Source organism: Rutidosis leptorrhynchoides, chromosome 8 (genome assembly GCF_046630445.1).
Source record: "Rutidosis leptorrhynchoides isolate AG116_Rl617_1_P2 chromosome 8, CSIRO_AGI_Rlap_v1, whole genome shotgun sequence".
Lineage (NCBI taxonomy): Eukaryota > Viridiplantae > Streptophyta > Magnoliopsida > Asterales > Asteraceae > Rutidosis > Rutidosis leptorrhynchoides.
Window position 1 is genome coordinate 105,830,624 of NC_092340.1, and position 17,720 is coordinate 105,848,343.

Below are 17,720 nucleotides of genomic sequence, written 5' to 3' on the forward strand. Positions count from 1 at the left end.
GACTTAATCGTATTCACTGTGAGACCTGAGTTCGAGGAAAGGATGGGACAAACATGCTAATAGATAATAGTGGTTTGTTAAACTACACATATTTCTAAGTCCCATAAAGATCTAAGAGTTGCACTTGTGATGCAATTGGTAACTGCTACCTACCAATAAACTCTATAACTGCTAGCTGATCAACATATGTAGTTATGGAACCTCTATGTGGATCTTAGGCTTTCGTAAATTAATTGTTTTTAAATATATTAAAACCTGGGTAGTTAATTTATTAAAGTACAATATCGAAAATACTAAAATTGAATCTTGTTCTTTTGTAGATGTCAAACAATCAAAACGTAAACCAAACCAACCTCCATTCTTTGTTGGAGAAGGAGAAACTCAATGGTTCAAACTTCCTCGATTGGTACCGCAACCTGAGAATTGTTCTCAAATTTGAAGGAAAGTTGAACAAAATTGAAGAACCCTTACCCGAAGCTCCTCCTGAGACAGCTACTGCTGCTCAAAAGAATGCTTATCAGAAGTTGTTTGATGAGCAAGAGAAGATAGCTTTAATCATGCTTGCTTGTATGACTTCTGACCTCCAAAAGGAAATGGAAGATCGTACAGCATATGATATGATGACTGAGCTGAAAAATATGTTTCAGAAACAGGCTAGTCAAGAGTTATATGAAACTTATAAGCTTCTTCAAACATGCAAAATGGAGGAGGGTCAATCAGTGAGCTCTCATGTCTTGAAAATGAAAAGCTACATTGACCGATTGAAAAAACTTGGAACTACCTTGCTGCCTAACTTGGCTGTGAACACGGTTTTGGCTTCACTACCAAAATCGTATCACCAATTTGTGATGAATTACAATATGCAAGGTTGGGAGAAATCTCTGGCAGAGGTGCACTCGATGCTCAAAACTGTTGAACATGATATTCCATATAAGGTTTTCAATCCAGGTGTCCTGATGATCGGGGATGGTAAGGTGAGAAAGAATAAGCCGAAAACTTGGGGAAAAGGAAAAGGCAAGTCAATTGCTAAGAAAAAGATTCCACCACCTCCCAAGAAAGAAAACCCAGCGAAAGACGCCGAATGTTTCCACTGTGGAAAACTTGGCCACTGGAGGAGGAACTGTCCTTCCTACCTATCTGAGTTGAGAAAAGGCAAAGCTGGCCAGACCAGCAAATCAGGTATATTTCATATGCAGTTATATAATTTTTCTAGTGATTCCTGGATTTTTTATACTGGTTGTGGTACTCACATCTGTAACAATATGCAGGGAATGAGAAGAAGAAGGAGACTGAAGAACAACACACTAGACTTAAGAGTGGGCAATGGGGCTCGAGCTGCTGTCGAAGCTATTGGCACCTATGAGTTTACTCTACCTAGTGGTCTTATTGTTTTGTTGGAACAATGTCATTATGCACCTAGTATTACGAGCAATGTAATTTCAGTTTCTCTTTTGAAAGATGTTGGTTTTGAACTTACATTTACGCACCTTGGTATTTCAGTTTTTAAGAATAATGTATTTTATTTTAATGCTATTCCACGTGATGGTATTTTTGAAATTGATATGCATGGTGTGATTTCAAATAATAATTCTGTATATGCCTGTACTGTCAAACGAGTTAAGCAATACTTGAATAATACCTATCTATGGCGTTGTCGTCTTGGTCATATAAATAAAAATGCATTTCAAAACTCCAATCTGATGGGCTTTTGGAATCAACTGGCTCTGAGTCATTTGATGTATGCGAGTCATGTTTATGTGGAAAGATGACAAAGACTCCTTTCTCCGATTTAGGTGAAAGAGCTAAAGATCTTTTAGGACTAATACATACTGTTGTATGTGGCCCTTTTAGAACTATGTCTAGAAATGGTGAATCATACTTCGTTACATTTACTGATGATTATAGCAGATATGGTTATGTTTACTTGCTGAAACATAAACATGAAGTTTTTGAAACATTCAAAATCTTCCAAAATGAAGTAGAGAATCAACTTGGAAAGACCATTAAAGCCCTTCGCTCTGATCGGGGAGGGGAATATATGATTCAAGAGTTTTTGGACCACCTAAAGAATCGTGGGATTGTCTCACAATTCACTCCACCTTACACACCACAGCACAATGGTGTGTCAGAACGAAGGAATCGAACTTTGCTTGATATGGTTCGGTCTATGATGAGTCTAACTACTCTACCAATGTCTTTTTGGGGTTATGCATTAGAGTCTGATGCACGCATACTCAATATGGTTCCAACCAAGAAGGTAGAAAAGACACCATATGAGTTATGGCATGGAAAGAGTCCTAAGTTGTCTTATTTGAAAGTCTGGGATTGTGAAGCGTATGTGAAACGTGACACATCAAACAAGTTAGAACCCAGAGGTATCAAATGTCACTTTATGGGATACCCAAAGGAAACAATTGTAGAGACCCATCCTAATCCATCCGGACGAAGTCGATATCGATTATAAACGATTCACAACAGTTGATTACATCGCGAGGTACTTGAACTCTATATGATACATTTTACAAACATTGCATTCGTTTTTCAAAAGACAAACTTTCTTTACATCGAAAGTTGACATAATGCATACCATTTTATAATAAATCCAAACTATAAATGACTTAGTAATAATCTTGATGAACTTGACAACTCAAATGCAACGTCTTTTGAAATATTTCATGAATGACTTCAAGTAATATCTCTAAAATGAGTAAATGCACAGCGGAAGATTTCTTTCGTACCTGAGAATAAACATGCTTTAAAGTGTCAACCAAAATGTTGGTGAGTTCATTAGTTTAACATAAATAATCATTTCCATCATTTTAATAGACCACAAGATTTTCATTTTCAGTTCTCATAAATATACGTCCCATGCATAGAGACAAAAATATCATTCATATGGATTGAACACCTGGTAACCGACATTAACAAGATGCATATAAGAATATCCCCTATCATTCCGGGAAATCCTTCGGACATGATAAAACAACATCGAAGTACTAAAGCATCCGGTACTTTGGATGGGGTTCGTTAGGCCCAATAGATCTATCTTTAGGATTCGCGTCAATTAGTAGATCGGTTTACTAATTCTTAGGTTACCAAGCAAAAAGGGGCATATTCGGCTTCGATCATTCAACCATATAATGTAGTTTCGATTACTTGTGTCTATTTTGTAAAACAGTTATAAAAGCAGCGCATGTATTCTCAGTCCCAAAAATATATATTGCAAAAGCATTTAAAAAGGGAGCAAATGAAACTCACCATACTGTATTTTGTAGTAAAAATACATATGACGTCATTTATCAAGTGTAGGGTTGGCCTCGGATTCACGAACCTATATCAATTGTGTATTTATTAATACGTATAATGTAAATCACAAAATTTCATTTATTAATATGTATTATTTATATATTTATAGTTTTGTAGAATTTATTCTAAATTCCATTTTAAAACGTATACTTATATTATATCTTAAATTATATTTTATATATATCGATTTTATGTATATATATATTTATAATGATTAACGTTTATACAATTAGTGATATTAATATATCTATATACATATATTTGTGATTAGTATTGTATTTATGAAATTTTATTAGTTCGTTATGTGATTTATTAATACAATCCTAGTATATACCATAAGTATATATATAGTGTAAAAAAGATTTATTTGTTAAAATAATAATTTAGATAATAATGATTTACTAATAATAATAATAATTTTATTAATAATGATAATACTAATAGCAAAAATGAAAATGATAAATGTTAATGATACTAATAATAATAACTCTAAAATAATATTAATACTAGTAATATACTTATGTTAATAATAAGGGTTCTAATATTTATAAAATGATAAATGATAATCATAATAATGATAATAATTCTTAAAATGATAAACTTAATGATAATAGTATTAACATTATTTATACTAATGCTACTTTATAGTATTATGAATAATATTACTTAATAATAATACTACAGATGATGATAATATAACTATATTAAGGTTAATAATCTTATTAATCATGTTATTGTTAATAATGTTGATACTAATTAATAATACCATAATACCAATCAATAATAATAATACTAGTAATAATATTTGATGGTGATAATAATATTAGTAATAACAATAATGATAATAATAATTGTAATTATAATCATGATAGTAATAATAAATAATAACTAGTACTTATAACAATAACAATAACAATAATATTAATACTAGTAACAATAACAACAATTAATAATAACAATAATAATAATAATAATAATAATAATAATAATAATAATAATAATAAATTTTGATGTAGTAAACTACCTTCTAATGCCCGTAAAAAAAATTATGCACCAAGCAAAGATCGAACTCGCGACCTCTTGCTCACTTGACACAGCCACTGACCACTCGCCTGCTTGTGTTTTTCTGATATAAACTTATTTCCACAAGTATATAACCCGTATTTTTGTTTTGTTCCCATCTACAGCCCAACATGATAATACGGCCCAACTGGAATATTTCGGCCCAAAGCCCACACTCACCAGACAACTTTATTTAAAAAAAAAACAATTTATACTTGCAGCAGCCTGGGTTCGAACCCCTGACCTCACGGCAAACCACAAACACCCTAGACCATTACTCTGTACCCATTTCTCTGGAATTGTATCAAACTTAAAACTATATAACACATACCCACTGTTTCGATTTCTTCTTCTTCCTCCAAAAACTTAAACGACCAATCATCAAATTAATCATAATACAAAGATTTATTTTTTTCAAAATAACCAGAAACATCAATATTAAGAAATTGTATTATTTGAAAAAAAAAAAAAAAAAACACCTGCTGTTTTGCTCGTCGCTTGTATAGAAAAAAAAAATGAATTTCAAGTTTTATCAAGATTTGGATAATTGTTACAACACGAAATATATTGCAAATCCATCCTAAAAACTTTCTCAAACACCAATTGAACTTGAAACATTAACACGAACACGAATTTGATTCTTGTTCATACGGTTGACTTTTTAAAACGAATGTTTGACTTCACAATTCAAATTCAATTGATTGAATTAAGACTTGAAAACTTACAGATAAATTGAATAAGGGATTTCTAACACAACTGCGTTTCCAGATTTTGAAGTTGATCCGAAAATGGATTATGGATTAAAATGGGTTTACGAATAAAAATAAAGAAAAAATTGAGCTATTGCTGTTGTTTTCTTTTTGATTACATAAACAGCAGAATTTGTATAACATACAAGTAATTGATTTATATTACAGCAATAATTGATTGAATGTTGTTTATAGTGATGATGGATCGATAAGTCACGGGCAAGAAAGAGAGCAGAGACAAGAAAAGGAAAAAAAAATTAAGATAATAATGATATGAAACAACTCTTTTCACCTATATATCTTTTTTTATAATATATATTTAATATTAATATTAATAACTATAATTAATAATTATAATATTGATAAATAACAAATTATATTACAATTATATTTATACTAATACTAAATATTATTATTATTTTTTAATGGTAGTAATAATTAATAATACTATAATAATCATATTAATAATAATAAATGATAATAATACTAAAAAATTATAAAAATGATAATAATAATAATAATATTAATAATAATAATATAATAACTTTTTCATTTCAAATTTTATATGTATATATATATTTTATATTCGAAATAGTAATATTATTAATACAAATATTAATATCAATTAATGACGATAATATTGATATAACAATTATATTTCAACTTGCAATTAAATCTAATATAATACCATTTATTATTTATGTAATATTATATTATATGATGACATTTACAGAATAGTTATTATTTATATATTTTATATATATTTAATAAAAATCACATATAGATTCATAGTAACATATATAATTATATATATCTATTTATTTTAATAATAGCTTAATTATTCTAAGTATTATTTTACATTTTAGTTTTCAATTAAATAGAATATAATTCACTAATTCAAAATATTATACATATGTACTTATTTTTATTTATATAATATATAAACATCTTTATTTACAACAAATGTTCGTGAATGGTCTGGAATAGTTAAAGTCAAATGCATTCACGAAAATAGTTCAAACATTATGAGACTCAGTTTAATAGACTTTGCTTATCGTGTCGAGATCATATAAGATTAAGTTTAATTTTGATCGGAAATTCCCGGGTCATCACATTATCTACCCGTTAAAGAAATTTCATCCCGAAATTTGAGTGAGGTGGTCATGGCTAACAATAAAAATATTTTCATGACGAATATGAGTTGATAAATTGAGTTTTATCATCATTGAGTAATATGGATAAAAATAATTCGATTAATCGAAGAGTACGAATGAAGCTATCGCAAAAGAGTGAAATGAGAAAGACAAGTTTCATCATAACTTTTGACTAGTCATGGTTGAATTCCGGAATTCAAGGGATTTAAACAAAATCTTCGAAATCTAAAAGATTTGATTCTTAGGCGAATAAAGAAATTAAGATCACTATAATTAAATACGATGATCTCCCTCGATTACTCTGTCTGTTATTTCCATCATAAATTAAACTCCTCCGTTTCATTATTCTCACCATCCCTATACTTTCTTTCTTAGTTCATACATCCAAAAGATTATGAAAATGCTTAATCCAATTCTAATCCTTGATATTTTTCCAATTATCATTTCTGTCATCCTTCTTTTCAATCTTCCACCAGAAAAATCTGTTTACTTCTACTATTACCTTGGGTGATACTATTCTTAATTATACCGTGTCTTTATATTGCTATTCATATTAATATCCATGGTTTGTAACCTCTGTGTTGTTATTGGGCTTTATATTTTCTCTTATATTTTGAAGCTCTTTGTCTTTTTATTATCTCATCGATCTCTAGCAAAGCGAGTAACGGTCCAGAATTTGTAAGTATGAAGTTTAGAATGAACATGACTAACGTTCTTAAGAGATAAATTATAATAGCATGATCTTGATTGATTAAATTACCAGAATTTAAGAGAAAAGATAGAACTATCAAGAATATACTTTCTTGATATGTTCAGAAGTTAAGTAGAATGTAAGAGTCGTGTAACATGGCACATAATGACGTTATGGTATGTGAATCATCACGTTCCATTAAAAACTCAGCATGACTTACTGTAATATATAATCACGTTGATCAAGTGTCATTATATTATACTAACTCATGCTTCAGTTCCCAACATTATTTCAATAACATTCATATTTCAAGCTCGAAAGTTTACAGAATATAGAAACTAACAGTTTCTATATGATGTAACACTGATAGCACGAAGAGATAAATGATTTCAAATAAGAATATCTTCAGATATATAGATGATATTTAAAATAAAGGTACGATGATATCTTAGAATTTTTGAATCAAGTTGTGATGAAGAAATTCATTCATAATTTATACTCGAATTTTAAAAAAATTTAGAAACTAAAGTAGTTTCCTTTATGATGTAACATAGATAGTAGGAAAAGATAAATAATTTTGGGTATGAATATTTATGAAAATATCCTCAGAAATATCGAAGATATTTATGATGATATTTTGGAATTTCTAAGTGCGAAGGTTGATGAAGAAAATTTGTCCGCAAGAATTTAGAGTCAGGAGTAAGGTATTCGTTAATGACTTCAGTAGATACTGAATCATTTAGATTCTTTGAAGGCAGATTTATTCTTTGTGATTTGTCTACAATCTCCTTCTTGGTTTGCTCAATCCATTTTCCAGTTTTAAATTTTCTGAGCTCTGCCAACCTACTATTCTTTATCATCAAACTTCCGATTGTTAAAGTCGTGTACAGTTTTTGCTGTTGTATTCAGCTTCTTTAGAATTTGAAGTATTGATTTGTAGACTGGGTGCTTTTCAGAATTTCAGAATGAAAGATCATAATTCTAAGAGATAAATGTTATATGTATACATATAACTGTTGACGTAGAAACATTGCGAGATTCAAAATACTGATTGCTGATTCCCAGTAATTGGTATAGCAATTTTTGTTATAAGATGCCGATGAGTATATGATAGGATTTCAATGAATATAATAACTTTTCATAAAGTCAAAGATCAATGAAGTTGCTGGTAAGTTTACTGCTAATGTAGTGAGATATAAACGGTTTTCCGGTATCGATGACGAAAGGTAAACTTATATATTAGGGTTATAATAAGCTAATCCGAGTGAAAAGTCGAAATTGACTTGCTGGAGCTGTGACAAAATTGGCAAGTTCGAAAAGGAATTGCAAAGTTATTTTGGGTAATAATAACGCTAAAGGAATTAGCACAGCTACATGTTAAACGTTTACTCAGTTTCAGAGAGTTTTTCAGGTGCATAACTATATGAATAAATCTTTCCTTCTGTAGATGAGATAAAGTTGGTTCATTCTCTCGATTGAGGTGTTTTCAAGAATCATGAAAGGTTTGAACGCAGATTGTAATCGTCAAGATACAAATGAGGTTTAAGATGAAATCAAGTGGCAAACTTGAAGAAATGTTTAGTTTCATATGTTATAATCAATATTTTAATTCATTTTAATTGTCCAATGTTATTAGTCCACAGTCGATAGTCCACAGTAATAGTCTAATAATTCATATATAGTTTAATATATAATATTCGAATTAATTAATACGTATCGTGACCCGTGTACATGTCTCAGACTCGATCACAACTCAAAGTATATATATTATTATAGAATCAACCTCAACCCTGTATAGAGAACTCGATCATTACTGCATATAGAGTGTCTATGATTATTTCAAATAATATATATATGCGTCGATATGATATGTCAAAACCTTGTATACGTGTCCCGATTTTTAAAGTGCGTAAAAATAAATAACAGAAATTAAATGACGATAAATAAAGTGCGTAAAGTAAATAACAGAAATTAAATGACGATAAATAAAATTGCGAGAATGTAAATTGCGATAATTAAATTGCGATAAATAAAATGTAATCAGTTAGCTAGGAACAATTAGCTAGGAACAGTTAGCGTGGATTCTTAACAAAATTCCTCATAGTTAATTTGTTTGTTTCTAACAAATTTTATTTTATCAAATGGTTTCTTCATTATGCCACTTGTTGGATTCTGATAAATCAAAATTCAAATATGAAATTGGATGAATATGGTTATTCTGTGGTAAACAGATTTGTTAATCGGTGGATGTAAGTAGGATAGTAAACGACTGTTGATTCAGCTTCGAAGAATGTACAGTGTAACCTATTAATGTGAAATCTGAATATTCCTCGGGTATTACCTACCCGTTAAAATATTTTCACAATTAATACTCTGTACGAAAGAATTTTTAATTACAATCTTTATGAAAACATATATACATATATATTTTCTTCAGATGTAATCATGGATTCATTGAGTTAATATGAAATTAAACTCATTTGGTTTACCGTTAGAACTAGAATACATAATCTCTAAAACATTGAGAGATTACTTAATCGCCATGAAGAACGAAGATAATTGATGTAGAACGATACGTAGAACGATGATTATACTCGAGGTACAGAATGAGATGTTGAGGCATGGATTATTGATGGTACTGGTGCTGTTACTGATGGTACTGTTGGTGCCGGTGATGTTGCTGAAGCTGGTACATTTTACACCATATTTTCCAATTTTTTTTTTTTCGAGCGCGAAGTTTGTTGACTTCTTCTATTATTCCGGGGTGATTGTCGGTTGGAACAAGCGAATGAATAAGGTTTAGAATTTTAGATAGAATATAATCTTGGCGAGATATTCGGGAAGTGAGAGAGAAAATAGTATTATAAACAGGTTCGCCGGTTAGTGTTTCAGGTTCATCGCCAAGAGGTAAATTCGGTTGGTGGAAAGGAAAGGATCGCTTTCTTCTTGTCTCTGTTGGTTTAGTCGACTACTAACCCATCGGATGAATTGGGGATGGCTGATTGATTGATTCATTTTGGTGACACCGCTTTCGGAGCTTAGGTGAATATCCATGTCGGAATAGCTGTCGGAATCCGAGGAATTCGAACTGGTTGAGGGATTCATCTCGTACGATCAGATGAAGGATTTTTGATAAGAAATAGATTATAGGATGTAGATTAGTACCCTGCAATACATAATTTACATATGCATATATAATACTAAAATCCCATAAGTTACGGAGGAATCTACGGAAGCTATCGGGCAAAGATAACAATAACAGATACACTAAGATATGAATTTATCTATACACTGTCTATGCAATAGAGGCAGTAAGACATGTCTAGACTTTAAGGATGATAAGCAAATAATTTTCGACACTAATGATAAGCAAAACTTTTGGCATGCAGACACGGTCGAAGTCCATACTCACTAATGCATCCTAACGACTTATCATTTATACACACTAATGCAGACCTGGTTCGCTAAGACCACCGCTCTGATACCAACTGTAGAGACCCGTCTTAATCCATCCGGACGAAGTCGATATCGATTATAAACGATTCACAACAGTTGATTACATCGCGAGGTACTTGACCTCTATATGATACATTTTATAAACATTGCATTCGTTTTTCAAAAGACAAACTTTCTTTACATCGAAAGTTGATGGCATGCATACCATTTTATAATAAATCCAAACTATAAATGACTTAGTAATAATCTTGATGAACTTGACAACTCAAATGCAACGTCTTTTGAAATATTTCATGAATGACTCCATGTAATATCTCTAAAATGAGTAAATGCACAGCGGAAGATTTCTTTCGTACCTGAGAATAAACATGCTTTAAAGTGTCAATCAAAATGTTGGTGAGTTCATTAGTTTAACATAAATAATCATTTCCATCATTTTAATAGACCACAAGATTTTCATTTCCAGTTCTCATAAATATACGTCCCATGCATAGAGATAAAAATATCATTCATATGGATTGAACACCTGGTAACCGACATTAACAAGATGCATATAAGAATATCCCCTATCATTCCGGGAAATCCTTAGGACATGATAAAACAACATCGAAGTACTAAAGCATCCGGTACTTTGGATGGGGTTCGTTAGGCCCAATAGATCTATCTTTAGGATTCGCGTCAATTAGTAGATCGGTTTACTAATTCTTAGGTTACCAAGCAAAAAGGGGCATATTCGGCTTCGATCATTCAACCATATAATGTAGTTTTGATTACTTGTGTCTATTTCGTAAAACAGTTATAAAAGCAGCGCATGTATTCTCAGTCCCAAAAATATATATTGCAAACGCATTTAAAAAGGGAGCAAATGAAACTCACCATACTGTATTTTGTATTAAAAATACATATGACGCCATTTATCAAGTGTAGGGTTGGCCTCGGATTCACGAACCTATATCAATTGTGTATTTATTAATACGTATAATGTAAATCACAAAATTTCATTTATTAATATGTATTATTTATATATTTATAGTTTTGTAGAATTTATTCTAAATTCCATTTTAAAACGTATACTTATATTATATCTTAAATTATATTTTATATATATCGATTTTATGTATATATATTTAAAATGATTAACGTTTATACAATTAGTGATATTAATATATCTATATACATATATTTGTTATTAGTATTGTATTTATGAAATTTTATTAGTTCGTTATGTGATTTATTAATACAATCCTAGTATATACCATAAGTATATATATAGTGTACAAAAGATTTATTTGTTAAAATAATAGATAATAATGATTTACTAATAATAATAATAATAATTTTATTAATAATGATAATACTAATAGAAAAAATGAAAATGATAAATGTTAATGATACTAATAATAATAACTCTAAAATAATATTAATACTAGTAATATACTTATGTTAATAATAAGGGTTCTAATATTTATAAAATGATAAATGATAATCATAATAATAATAATAATTCTTAAAATGATAAACTTAATGATAATAGTATTAACATTATTTATACTAATGCTACTTGATAGTATTATGAATAATATTACTTAATAATAATACTACAGATGATGATAATATAACTATATTAAGGTTAATAATCTTATTAATCATGTTATTGTTAATAATGTTGATACTAATTAATAATACCAATCAATAATAATAATACTAGTAATAATATTTGATGGTGATAATAATATTAGTAATAACAATAATGATAATAATAATTGTAATTATAATCATGATAGTAATAATAAATAATAACTAGTACTTATAACAATAACAATAACAATAATATTAATACTAGTAACAATAACAACAATTAATAATAACAATAATAATAATAATAATAATAATAATAATAATAATAATAATAATAATAATAATAATAATAATAAATTTTGATGTAGTAAACTACCTTCTAATGCCCGTAAAAAAAATTATGCACCAAGCAAGGATCGAACTCGCGACCTCTTGCTCACTCGACACAGCCACTGACCACTCGCCTGCTTGTGTTTTTCTGATATAAACCTATTTCCACAAGTATATAACCCGTATTTTTGTTTTGTTCCCATCTGCAGCCCAACATGATAATACGGCCCAACTGGAATATTTCGGCCCAAAGCCCACACTCACCAGACAGCTTTATTTAAAAAAACAATTTATACTTGCAGTAGTCTGGGTTCGAACCCCTGACCTCACGGAAAACCCCAAACACCCTAGACCATTACTCTGTACCCGTTTATCTGGAATTGTATCAAACTTAAAACTATATAACACATACCCACTGTTTCGATTTATTCTTCTTCCTCCAAAAAATTAAACGACCAATCATCAAATTAATCATAATACAAAGAATTATTTTCTTCAAAATAACCAGAAACATCAATATTAAGAAATTGTATTATTTGAAAAATAAAAAAAAAATAAAAAAAAAAACACCTGCTGTTTTGCTCGTCGCTTGTATAGGAAAAAAAAATGAATTTCAAGTTTTATCAAGATTTGGATAATTGTTAGAACACGAAATATATTGCAAATCCATCCTAAAAACTTTCTCAAACACCAATTGAACTTGAAACATTAACACGAACACGAATTTGATTCTTGTTCATACGATTGACTTTTTAAAATGAATGTTTGACTTCACAATTCGAATTCAATTGATAGAATTAAGACTTGAAAACTTACAGATAAATTGAATAAGGGATTTCTAACACAACTGCGTTTCCAGATTTTGAAGTTGATCCGAAAATGGATTATGGATTAAAATGGGTTTACGAATAAAAATAAAGAAAAAATTGAGCTATTGCTGTTGTTTTCTTTTTGATTACACAAACAGCAGAATCTGTATAACATATAAGTAATTGATTTATATTACAGCAATAATTGATTGAATGTTGTTTATAGTGATGATGGATCGATAAGTCACGGGCAAGAAAGAGAGCAGAGACAAGAAAAGGAAAAAAAAAAAAAGATAATAATGATATGAAACAACTCCTTTCACGTATATATCTTTTTTTATAATATATATTTAATATTAATATTAATAACTATAATTAATAATTATAATATTGATAAATAATAAATTATATTACAATTATATTTATACTAATACTAAATATTATTATTATTTTTTTAATGGTAGTAATAATTAATAATACTATAATAATCATATTAATAATAATAAATGATAATAATACTAAAAAATTATAAAAATGATAATAATAATAATATTAATAATAATAATATAATAAATTTTTCATTTCAAATTTTATATGTATATATATATATATATATATATATATATATTATATTCGAAATAGTAATATTATTAATACAAATATTAATATCAATTAATGACGATAATATTGATATAACAATTATATTTCAACTTGCAATTAAATCTAATATAAAACCATTTATTATTTATGTAATATTATATTATATGATGACATTTACAGAATAGTTATTATTTATATATTATATATATATTTAATAAAAATCGTATATAGATTCATAGTAACATATATAATTATATATATCTATTTATTTTAACAATAGCTTAATTATTCTAAGTATTATTTTACATTTTAGTTTTCAATTAAATAGAATATAATTTACTAATTCAAAATATTATACATATATACTTATTTTTATTTATATAATATATAAACATCTTTATTTACAACAAACGTTCGTGAATCGTCGAGAATAGTCAAAGTCAAATGCATTCACGAAAATAGTTCAAACATTATGAGACTCAGTTTAATAGACTTTGCTTATCGTGTCGAGATCATATAAGATTAAGTTTAAATTTGGTCGGAAATTCCCGGGTCATCACAACAATGGGTTATTACTTTTACTACCAAGCTGAAAACAAAGTGTTTACTGCTCGGTTTGCTGAATTCTTTGAAAGAGATCTTCTCTTACAAGAAGTCAGTGGGAGTAAAGTAGATCTTGAGGAAATTTAAGAATAACAAAATAACATACCTTCTGAAGGCACTAGCCAACCGCACGTTGAAGCTGAACACACTGTTGGTGAGCCAGAACGTGTTGCACCTGTAATTTGTAGATCTAGTAGAACTTCTCATCAACCTGAGATGTTAAATCTTCTGATTAAGTCAGATGAATCACATCTAGGGGATTATGATGAACCCTCTAGCTACGGTGAAGCCATATCAGATCCAGGATGCTATGAAGACAGAGATGCAGTCCATGAAAGATAATCAAGTATGGGACTTGATTGATCTTCCACCCAATTGCAAAACAGTGGGGAGTAAATGGGTCTTCAAGAAGAAGGCTGACATGGACGGTAATGTAAACACTTTTAAGGCTCGATTGGTGGCAAAAGGTTATACTCAAACTCAAGGATTGATTATGAGGAAACTTTTTCACCAGTCGCGAGCATTAAATCAATTAGGATACTTATTGCCATAGCTGCTTTTCATGATTATGAAATATGGCAAATGGATGTCAAAACCGCTTTCCTAAATGGCGACCTAAGCGAGGACGTATATATGGTTCAGCCCGAAGGGTTTGTGAATCCTAAGCATCCTACTAAAGTATGCAAGCTTCTAAAATCCATTTATGGATTAAAGCAAGCATCCAGGAGCTGGAATCTTAAGTTTGATCAGAAAATCAAAGAGTTTGGTTTTTCTCAAAACCAAGATGAGCCCTGTGTTTACATTAGAGCTAGTGGGAGCAAAGTTGTCTTCTTGATCTTGTATGTTGATGACATACTACTTATTGGAAATGACATTCCAACTTACAAGATGTCAAATCTTGGCTTGGAAAATGTTTGCCATGAAAGATCTTGGAGAAGCTAAGTATATTCTTGGAATCGGGATCTATAGAAATAGATCCAAAAGACTTATTAGTTTAAGTCAAAGTACATACATTGACAAAATTTTACGAAGATTTAACATGCAAAACTCCAAGCGCGGAGCATTGCCCATGCAAAAGGGCATAACCTTGAGCAAGTCTCAAAGTTCTATCACACTATATGAGATAAGACGAATGAAATGTGTTCCGTATGCTTTGGCTATAGGATCAATTATGTATGCCATGTTATGTACTAGACTTAATGTCTCGTTAGCCTTGAGTTTGACGAGTCGTTATAAACAAAATCCAGGTGAAGAACATTGGATTGCTGTTAAGAGCATTCTTAAGTATTTGTGGAGAACTAAAGATACGTTCTTGGTTTACGGTGGTTTGGAAGAAGAGTTGAGTATCAGATGTTATACAGATGCGAGTTTCCAAACTGATCGAGATGATTCTCGATCTCAGTCAGGGTATGTCTTTGTCATGAATGACGGGGCAGTTGATTGGAGAAGCTCAAAGCAGAGCACAGTCGCACAGTCTGCAACAGAAGCAGAATACATCGCTGCATCAGAAGCTGCTCAAGAAGCTGTCTGGATTAAGAAATTTATTGCTGAACTCAGAGTAGTTCCCAGCATTGAATTCCCTATAGAAATATACTGTGATAATTCAAGTGCTATTATACTTGCGAAAGAATCACGTGTACGTAAAGGGAGCAGACACATTCTTCGAAAGTTTGACTACATTCAAGAAGTCGTTGAGAGGAATGATATTAGTATTCTTAAGGTTCATACAGATGATAATGTGGCTGACCCGTTCACGAAGCCCATGACACACAACAAGCATGATGATCATGCTAGTAGTATTGGACTTCGTTATGTTGCTCATCTTTTTAATTTGTAATTTAGTATTTGGATATTTTTGGAACATTAAACAGTTTTATCATAATGAATTGATATATTGATGGTATGATCATTTTCATTTATATCACTGTGTTCTATATTAGCATGTTTAATCCATGAGTAATTGTTGATTATTCAAAATCTCCATAATCAATCATGTTATGGGAATAGCATGAACTAAGATTAATATGAATAGTTGGTTATATTTATTGATGATAAATAGTTAACTTGTAGAGACCAAATTCATACGTATTCATTGATGATTGATGTTAAAGCGAAGGGGTACGAAATAGTTATTATTTTTACTACGAAATACGTTACAAATTACACAAGTTTTTGATTATTTATTTACAGATGGGATATACCTAAACCTTGCTACAACACTATAGGCAGTGTACCAAATCGTAGAGTAGTATAGTTTTTAGTAAGTCCGGTTCGTTCCACATGGAGCGGGCTTATTGCACACTATATTTTTAAACAATTATATTTGTACAAAATATATTATATTAATAATATATAAAAGGAGGTTTTTACCGTTTAATGACCAGTTTGTCGATTGTATATTTTAAGTCACAATTAAAACCTAATGTAAAATATTAAAAATAAATACAAGACTTAATTTAAAGCGTAAAGTAAATAACGATAATGAAATTGCGATAAATAAAAGTGCAATTAAATACAATAACGATAAATAAAAGTACGATAATTAAAAGTGCAATTAAATATAAAATAAAGGAAATTAAATATGAAATAAAAGAATTATGCTTATTTAAACTTCCTTAATCATGATGTTTGACGTGTTGATTTTAGTTTTATGCCCATGGGTTAATTGTCCTTTGTCATGGATTATTTAATATGTCCGTCTGGTTTTTGTCCATAACAGTCCATCAGTCATAAATATAAAGTGCGAGTGTCCTCGTCAAATTATCCTTATACCCGAAGTCAAATATTCCAACTAATTGAGGACTTAAACTGTAACAAGGTTTTAATACTTTGTTTAATAATTACACCAGGATATCGACTGCGTGTAACCCAAGGTTTTAATACTTTGTTATCAATTATGCCAAGTGTCCTTGTACATAATTTCACTCCTGTTTTAATAATTCCATAGACTATTAATCCATTCCCGTGTCCGGTTAAATGAACGATTATTCGTACATATAAATACCCCGCCCATCGTGTCCGATCGAGTGTATATGGTTATTTATAGGGACGTCCAATTGTAAATCTTTATATTAAAATTAACAAACTATCATTTAGTTAAACAAATATAAAGCCCATTAATAGCCCATAGTCTAATTTCCACAAGTGTCGTTCTTTTGTCCAAACCCCAATTATGGTACAAAGCTCAATTACCCAATTTTAATATTTTAGCCCAACATCATGATTACTTCGTCTTAAATAAACATAATAATAACTTAAGTACGAGACATTAATTTAAAAAGGAGAACATAACTTACATTGATTATTTATCGCGTAGTGTTACCCGGACAGAGCTCCAACTTTAAAACCCGTAAAATAACCTTTACATAACCCGAATTAATCT